This window comes from Triticum dicoccoides, chromosome 2B (assembly GCF_002162155.2).
Source record: "Triticum dicoccoides isolate Atlit2015 ecotype Zavitan chromosome 2B, WEW_v2.0, whole genome shotgun sequence".
In the NCBI taxonomy this organism is placed as follows: domain Eukaryota; kingdom Viridiplantae; phylum Streptophyta; class Magnoliopsida; order Poales; family Poaceae; genus Triticum; species Triticum dicoccoides.
In genome coordinates, this window is record NC_041383.1 from 700,130,852 (window position 1) to 700,138,679 (window position 7,828).

Below are 7,828 nucleotides of genomic sequence, written 5' to 3' on the forward strand. Positions count from 1 at the left end.
AAATCGTGCAATTTTTCCTAAATTCAAATAAAATAGCAAAAACACCAAAATAAATCGTATTTGATTTTTTTATTAAATACTCATTATTTATTTATTTTGGGAAATTCATTTTATTCCCTCTCTCATATTTTTCTAGTTGAAATAATTGAAGATAAAATAAATAAAATCAAATGATCCTATTTTCAAAATTTGAGGAAAACTCAAATATGAAAATAACGAAATCCCCAACTCTCTCCATGGGTCCTTGAGTTGCGTAGAATTTCTAGGATCAAGGCAAAAGGCAAATAAAATATGATATGCAATGATGATCTATGTATAATATTCCAAATTGAAAATTTGGGATGTTACAAAACCTACCCCCCTTAAGATGAATCTCGCCCTCGAGATTCCGGTTGGCTAGAAAATAGGTGAGGGTGGTCCTTCAATATATCTTCCTTTCGTTCCCAGGTGGCTTCATCCTCGGTGTGGTGGCTCCACTGAACCTTACAGAACTTAATAACCTTGCTGCGGGTGACTCGGCTGGCATACTCAAGAATCTTAACTGGTTTCTCCTCATAGGTCAAATCACGGTCCAACTGAATCGCCTCTAGTGGCACTGTATCTCTCAGTGGTATATCAGCCATCTCTGCGTGGCACTTCTTCAACTGGGAAACGTGAAACACGTCGTGAACTCCTGACAATCCCTCAGGCAATTCCAACTTGTAGGCAACCTCTCCCATACGCTCCAAAACTTTGTATGGTCCCACAAAACGTGGCGCTAACTTTCCTTTAACACCAAAACGCTTAACTCCTCGAAGTGGAGATACCCGAAGATAAACTCTATCCCCGACTTCGTAAACTGTCTCCTTGCATTTTGCATCAGCATAGCTTTTTTGCCTGGACTGGGCGACCTTGAGCCTGTCGCGAATCAACTTCACTTTCCGTTTAGACTCTTTAATCAAATCTGGTCCAAGCAACTGACGGTCTCCAACTTCGTCCCAAGACAACGGGGTTCTGCACCTCCTTCCGTATAAGGCTTCAAAAGGGGCCATCTTCAAACTGGATTGATAACTGTTGTTGTAAGAGAACTCCGCATACAGCAAATTGTCGTCCCAACTAGATCCATAATCTAGCGCACAAGCTCTCAGCATATCCTCTAAAATCTGATTGACTCTTTCGGTCTGTCCATCTGTCTCTGCAGATGAAAAGCGGTACTGAAATCTAGCCTGGTACCCAAGGTTTCGTGCAACTGATTCCAGAACTTTGAGGTGAACTGAGTTCCTCTATCTGATACAATGCTCCTTGGAACTCCATGCAGACATACTATTCTGGTCATGTATATCTTGGCCAACTTAGCACTAGTGTAAGTGGTCTTCACTGGAATGAAATGAGCTACCTTCGTCAAGCGATCGACTACCACCCAAATCGAGCCATAGCCTGAATGAGTCCTGGGCAATCCCGTGATAAAATCCATGCCTACCTTATCCCACTTCCATTCGGGAATCGGCAATGGTTGCAACAACCCTGCTGGTTTCTGATGCTCTACTTTTACTCTCTGACATACATCACAAACTGCTACATACTCCGCAATATCTTTCTTCATTTCGGTCCACCAGAAAGTCTCCTTCAAATCCAAGTACATCTTGGTATTCCCTGGATGAATTGAATATGGCGAATCATGGGCCTCTTGCAAAATCAACTTCCTGATCTCTGGGTCATTTGAAACGTAAACACGGTCTTCAAACCATAAGGTATCGTGCTCATCCTCACGAAATCCCTTGGCTTTTCCTTTGTACAACTTCTCCTTTATCTCAGCAATTTCCTTGTCGGTCTTCTGAGCTTCTCTGATCTTATCCATCAAAGTCGACTGAATTTCCAATGTTGCTACATAGCCTCTCGGAACTATCTCCAAACATAGTTCGCAAAAGTCCTCGGCTAACTCCTTTGGCAGTCCTGCGGTCATGAGTGTATTGACATGGCTCTTACGGCTCAACGCGTGGCTACTATGCTAGCCTTTCCGGGGTGATACTGCAATCTCATATCATAATCCTTGATGAGTTCCAACCATCTCCTTTGCCTGAGATTTAACTTCTTATGCGTGAAAATGTACTTCAAACTCTTGTGATCTGTGTACACCTCACAATGATTTCCGATAAGAAAATGTCTCCATGTCTTCAATGCATGCACTACGGCTGCTAACTCCAAATCATGTGTGGCATAATTCAACTCATGAGGTTTAAGCTATCGTGACGCATATGAGACAACTCTTCCTTCCTGCATAAGCACTGCTCCAAGTCCTCGACGTGAAGCATCGCAATACACCTCGTAATCCTTGGTCTGATCTGGCAGAATCAACACTGGTGAGGTAACCAAATGTTTCTTCAATTCTTGGAAACTGGCCTCACATTCCTCAGTCCAATTGAACTTGGTATCGTTCTTTAACAACTCCGTCATGGGCTTTTCAATCCTTGAAAAATTCTCAATGAATCTCTGGTAGTATCCTGCCAGTCCAAGAAAACTCCTGATCTCTCCAACTGTCGTTGGTGCTACCCAATTTGTCACGGTAACAACCATGGTGGGGTCTACTGCTATACCCTCTCCGGATATCACATGTCCGAGGAATCCAACTTCCTTCAACCAAAACTCACATTTGCTAAACTTGGCATATAACTGGTGTTCCCTGAGCATCTCTAATACCAAACGCAAATGCTCCTTATGCTACTCTTCGTTCTTCGAGTAGACCAAAATATCATCAATGAACACCACGACGAACTTATCCAGGAACTCCATAAATACTTTGTTCATCATGTTCATGAAATAGGCAGGTGCGTTAGTCAGACCAAATGACATAACGGTATATTCGTACAGCCCATACCTGGTGGCAAAAGCTGTCTTGGGTATATCCTTCTCTCGAATCTTCAACTGATGGTATCCTGGTCGCAAATCGATCTTGGAAAATACCTTTGCTCCTTGCAGTCGGTCAAACAGATCATTGATCATCGGCAGTGGGTACTTGTTCTTGATGGTTACTGCATTTAATCCTCGATAATCGACAACCATTCTTAATGATCCGTTCTTCTTCTCCACTAAAAGTACTAGTGATCCCCAAGGTTAAGAACTTGGGCGAATGTAACCTTTATCCAGTAACTCCTTAATCTGACTTTTAATCTCCTCCAAATCTTTTGCTGGCATCCGGTATGGTCTCTTGGATATTGGCCCTGTGCCTGGCAAAAGCTCAATCAAAAACTCAATGTCTTTGTCTGGTGGCATGCCTGGCAACTCTTCTGGGAATACATCCGAAAAATCCTTCACTACTGGCACTTCCTCCTGCACAACTCCTGATAAGGAATTTACGTGCATCCTGCTCGACTCATGCCTTGATACATACCTGATCCTCTTCCCTTCTGGGGTAGTAAGCAGAATCGACTTACTGGCGCAATCAATGTTTCCTCCATACATTGATAGCCAATCCATACCCAGAATCACATCCAAACCTTGAGATTCCAAAATGATTAAGTATGAGGGAAAGACATGCTTGCCTATACTCAACGGAACTTGAAAACATCCTCGACTGGCCATATACTCTGCTCCTGGTGAGGTTACTAACATGGGTGTTCCTAGAACCTTGGTGGGCAATCTATACTTATCCACAAATCCCCTTGATATGTATGAATGCGATGCACCAGTGTCAAAAAGAACGAGTGCAGTAAATGACTTAACCAAAAACTTACCTATTACTGCATCTGGCTGAGCTTCAACCTCCTCCACGCTAACGTGGTTCACTTGTCCTCTGTTGAAAGGGTTCGGCTTCCTCCCAGAGCTTCCATTGCCATTTCCAGTCTGGCCTTCAGGACATTCATTGGCGTAATGTCCGGTCTTCTGGCACTTAAAACAAGTGACTTGACTCAGATCTCTCTTGGCTGGTGTTGAGGGGTTGGTACGGTTCTGGCTACTACTTCCTCCATTCCCGTTACCATTCTTGGAACCATTGTGGTTGTGTGAACTACCTCCTCCATGGGTATGCTGGAACTGCCCTCCCGACTTAGGGGTAAAACGTGGCTTCTGCTGAGCTCCAGAATTGTACTTCCCTTGCCCATACTTCCTCTTGCGGTTTTCAATCTGCTGCTGCTTCCCTTCAATCATGAGAGCATGATCTACCAACTCCTGATAATTGTTGAAACTTGCTACCATCAACTGCATGCTCAGCTCATCATTCAGTCCTTCTAGAAATTTCTCTTGCTTAGCTGCATCAGTAGCGACGTCATATGGGGCATAACGCGCTAACTTACTAAAGTCATCCACATACTGGCCAAATGTTCTTCCTCCCTGGCGCAAGTTGCGAAACTCACGCTTCTTCATGGCCATAGCTCCTGCTGAAACATGAGCAGTATGAAAAGCCTGCTGAAACTGATCCCATGTGACAGTGTCTGCTGGATAAGTGGCTATGAAATTCTCCCACCATGATGTTGCGGGTCCCTCGAGCTGATGTGCGGCAAATTGCACCTTCTCCGCATCTGTGCATCCTGCAGTGGTCAACTCCCTGGCTGTCTTGTGAAGCCAATCATCTGCAACAATCGGCTCGGTGCTACTGGAGAACACCAGCGGATTCAGCATAAGAAAATGGGTTAAGTGATCAACAGGTGGTGGCGGTGGTGGATTGTTGTTGTTCCCCTGATTCTGATTCTGGACTAGTATCTGCATCAATGCATTCTGCTGCTGGATCAACTGAGTGAGCTCCGGTGGGAAAGCAAATCCGTTGTCGTGTCTCGGAGGCATCTGGGTTTAGAAAAGAAGAGAAGATAGAATAGATTGAGGTCTAGAGGGAAAACACTACCCATATGCACATGAGACAATAGCAATCAAAACACTTCATTCAAACAAGCAAGGGCATACAATGGTCAATCTATCGTTACAAAAGTGCTCGAACTATACTGGATACATGGAGGGAAATTCTAACACTTTTATGGTGGTCTACTAGAAAAACTGCTCCGATGAAGACTCCATGATATGTGCTCCAGCTTCATCAACATAGTCATCATCACTATCATCTGGGTCTGAGTCGGTGTCGTCAATGATGATGTAGTTCTCAGGGCAAGTGCAATCTTCGTCTTCTCCAGTTGCTGGAAATCCCATGAACACTCTTAGCTTCTTCTTCAGATCATCATTCTTCTCTACTAGCATTGCTACTTCCTCCTCATATCCATCGCGTGTAGACTTCAGTTCTTCCTCCAGTTCCATGATCTTGGTCATGGCCTTCTTCAGATCCATCATGCCTGCACACATCTGGTTCTCCTGGCGTCGAATGTGCTGATTTAACTCCTGGATGTAAGCTGCAATTGACCTGTCTTTCCTAGTGTTGATCATCTCCCATTGATCATCTCGGCGCCCACAAATCTGGTAGGTAGTATCCTTAAGCTCCTTGTGGTAAACTTCTCCAATACATCCCATGGTGATGTGAGCTGCCATGCTCTTTCCTAAACTCCAGGTTGGTGCATCAAAGGAAAACTCTATGGGCTCAATGACTGGCATGAACGTCCTTCCTGGAACTTGAACATGTATCATCCAGCGCTCCTCTTTAGGTAAAGTGGCGTTGTAGGTTCCGGTGAAGCTCGGTACGCCGATCTTCAGATACTTGGTAACTTCCTTCAGGTGTCGTCCAAAGGGTCTATCTTCATCCGGTTGCATGAACTTGTTCCTTGCATCCGCCATCCTAGAAGAATAGAAGAGATGAGGAGTTAGAATGAGAAGAGAGAGTAGTGATCTATGGCTTTTGCTTAGTGGTCGTGTCCTACAGTCACCGTGTGCTCTGATACCATCTTGTAGCGACCAGACCTCAAATAGTCTGATCTCTGTGCATCAGTGTCATCCCTGGATTAGTAATGCTGACACGCACAGTACTTGAAGGATTTATAACAGAGTAGCAATCACACACTTATTACATCGAATGTCTCCAGAGAGAACTTATTACAATAAATATGGCTTAAGGCCATCTAATAACGATAACAGCAGAAGGCTTGGAAGATAAGTGAGTCCATCAACTCCAACGGCATCACTGAGTATAGAACCACGATCCTAAAGCATCTTACTCGTCGTCTGAAAAGTCTGCAACATGAACGTTGCAGCCCGAAAACGGGTCAGCACATGGAATATGCTGGCAAGGTAACACATAGAGAGCAATGAAAGAGTAAAGCTACACTACATGCATATATGGCTTGGTGGATAGCTCTATGGTTACGGTTTTGCGTAAAGCCAGTTTTTCCCTACTACAAAGGAATAAATTTATTTAACTATCATGGTGGTTGTTAAACATTAAGAATGGTTGACAGCATCCTCAATCCCAATTAAATAACATCATCATTAAACAAACCCAACAATATTAATTAAAGTAACATGATGAGATTCACATGATAATCCAAGTACTAGATACTCAAAACGTCCATAACATGGGACACGGCTAATCACGATTAGTTTATACACTCTGCAGAGGTTTGCGCACTTTTCCCCACACGACTCGATCTCCTCCGTTGGTTTTCTCGCACTACATGGTGTTTGAGAAACGGAAGACCGAGACATAGTCTTTCAGAAGCGCTAGCACCTTACGATGGGTAGACCTGTACACCTACTTTCCCCTACATCTGCTAGTCTACCACTGTAAGAGTTCGCACTACTTAGTCAACTATGCTAGAGCCCATAATAGCATGTGGCTGCACACGGAAGTTTCTAGCATGAATAATCTTATGATCCCTTTGAGCCTGGGTGGCCGTACAAAAACAAACAGGCAATCCTGGAATACCCAGGTACCTCAATCCACCCAGATGTGTATTAAAGTTGCCACCTTAAATAAACCATTAATTGAAAATCTCACATCTGTCATGGATACACTCACCCAATCCACGTCTACTAGCATGGCATGGCATAATAAGCAAACGTAGAAGTAACTCCCAAGGGTCTGATAATAAAACAGGTAATAGGTACTACCTCATCTACTTCCCAAAACCCACATATTAATCAGATCCTAATCATGCAATTGTCCGAGGATTGATCTAATGCATAAAAACTGGGTATGAAAAGGGATATGATCAAAGTGTGAACTTGCCTTGCTGATGATCCGCGTAACCTAGGGATTCGAAGTAGCAAGCTGCGCAATCCGGGTACTCTATCGCAAACAAACAAGCAAACAAGCATACAATAAGTACTCATCTAATGAACGGGTAAAACTCGAACAAGAGATCTAACCAGAAAGTTCAACTTAAGAACTCCGGTTGGCAAAAAGAATCAAATCAAACGAAGAAACAAAACTCAAACGGCGAAGGAAACAAGATTCGTTTACTAATCTGGACCTAAGTCAAATTTTACAGAAGCAAAAACTAGTTTGAGTAGATTATTCAGAAAGAGGGTTTCGAGACGAAACTCTAGGCGCTTGAATCGCCTGATTCCGATAAACGAGCGACAAGATAAACTAAAACGAAAATCGGATCAGATCGCGATCAGAAAAATTGCGGAATAAATCCGAGAAAAAGAAAAACGATGAACAGATTAACGAATGAACGATCGTTATCTGGATCTAAACAACGGATACGTTCGTTAAAACGAACATACGAGCGAACACTCACTAAATAAATAAACCAAGAAAAGAAAAAAATAAATCGATCTAAAAAAACGAATATAGGGTTTTTCTGAAAAAAACCGAAGTGGTTTTCAAAGAAAACCGGTCCGGCGGCGGCGGCTCGGGCAGTACCTCGGCAAGGCACTCCGGCGGGGCGGGGCGGCTCCTGCGGGGGTGAGGGGCGGCGCCGACTCGGCGGCGGGGCTCGGCGGCTCGGGCGGCGGCTCCGACGGCGGTGGCAAG